This window comes from Hipposideros armiger, unplaced genomic scaffold (assembly GCF_001890085.2).
Source record: "Hipposideros armiger isolate ML-2016 unplaced genomic scaffold, ASM189008v1 scaffold_312, whole genome shotgun sequence".
Classification (NCBI taxonomy): domain Eukaryota; kingdom Metazoa; phylum Chordata; class Mammalia; order Chiroptera; family Hipposideridae; genus Hipposideros; species Hipposideros armiger.
This window is the reverse complement of record NW_017731662.1, coordinates 1627945-1629534: the sequence shown is the minus strand read 5'-3', so window position 1 is coordinate 1629534 and position 1590 is coordinate 1627945. Positions and strand designations below refer to the sequence as shown.

Below are 1590 nucleotides of genomic sequence, written 5' to 3'. Positions count from 1 at the left end.
TCTTGGTCCTTTTATTTGAATATCAAAAAATTTTTTGTTTTATAAATTCCAGTAATTTTACAAGAATATGTATCAATGAAATCGGTTCTAAGTCCTTTCCCCCAAATACACTGTATCCTTTCAAGATATAATTTTGAGATTTATTTTTTAAAGTAGGCTTTCTTGAATTATAGTTTTTAGCACTTGCTCTTTTCCATTGATTAGTTTTCTTTTTTAGGAACTCCTATTATACATATATTTGATCTTCTTTATATGTCTTCTAAATCTATTATTTTCTCTCAAATCTTACCTCTTCATTTCTTCTTGATTTTCAAAAAGTTCCTCCCTTTAATCTTTTAAAAAATACATTATATGTGTTTATTTGCTCTTGCATTCAATGTAGTTTAATCTTCAGTTCTGAAATGATTTTTAAATTTTCCAATTCTTGTCTGACGTAGTTCTAGCACCTTATTTTCAAATATTCCTATTTTCTGAAAACCTTGTTTGTGAGTTTCTCTACCTTTTATATGTTGCTCTTTCATAGCTTTTATCATTTTATTTCATTTTCGCTTATTTTAAATATTAGGTTACAGTTCTCTTTTTTGAACATGTACTTTCACTGTTCGAAGGAATGTTTATTTTTATATATATATATATATTGCTTGTGCCTTTATTGCCCGGCAGGCTACTTGAGGGGAATGAAGTGAGAGGAGTGGGTGGCCCCAATGCCAGGCCAGCCTTGCTACATGTGCTGGTAGGTGATGAAAAATTTGTCCAGGTGGTGGCCGATCATTTCAGGCTTGATTTCCTCCTGGTGGAAGGTCTTGCCATTGTAAACATCCACCATCTTGGGCAGGATGATCATGCCCGGGTAGGTGCATCTTCACCACCTCGGGCTTCTCCACCAGCGGCCCCGCCTTCTTGGCCTTGAGCAGGCGCTTCAACAAGGAGTGCTGCTTCCTCTGCAGGCCCGGGTTCAGTCGCTGCGGCCGCCGGGCGCCGTACAGCTTACAGCTGCATCAGCTGCTCACAGGACGCGTCCAGCAGCTGGTCGAGGTCCACGCCGTGGTAAGTGAACTTGAGGAAGGGCGGTTTTGTTTTTTTTTTTTTGCTCCACTTCCGCCATCTTGCCTGTTCTTCAGAAAGTTATTATATTTTTCTTATAAGAACTTTTTTATGAACTTGGACCCTGGTCTTTTCCTGTTGCTCATGTTTAAGTGAAATGAATTTTCCTTTTACTTTTGCGAAGGATGGATAGCCAATAATAGTTTTTCCTAGCTTCACATCTCTAGAGCTCCTTCTGTTATTCTGTGATAAGAAATATGGCCTTAAATACTTTTTGAAATATGCTCCAATTTATCCTTATCCAGTTTTCTTCATTCCCTCTTTCCTTTGTCCCCATTGTCCTTTTCTGCGCGATTTTGATTCTACTCACAATTTTTCCTCAGTGTGGTACTAAAAAAACTTAATAGGAGAACAAAAAAAATGTGATCATAGGTAGGCCATAAAGCCTACCATATTTACTCTCTGGCGCTTTACAGAAAAGTTTGCCCATCCCTGCCCTAGAGCAACTGTACATTTTCTCTGGAGGGCTCCTCCCCATTCCATGTG

General features: G+C 38.4%; 1 pseudogene; it reads right to left on the bottom strand.

Moving 5' to 3' along the window:
- Positions 1–664: 664 nt before the first annotated feature.
- On the bottom strand, positions 665–1105 carry LOC109392058 (40S ribosomal protein S15 pseudogene; annotated as a pseudogene).
- Positions 1106–1590: the final 485 nt, after the last annotated feature.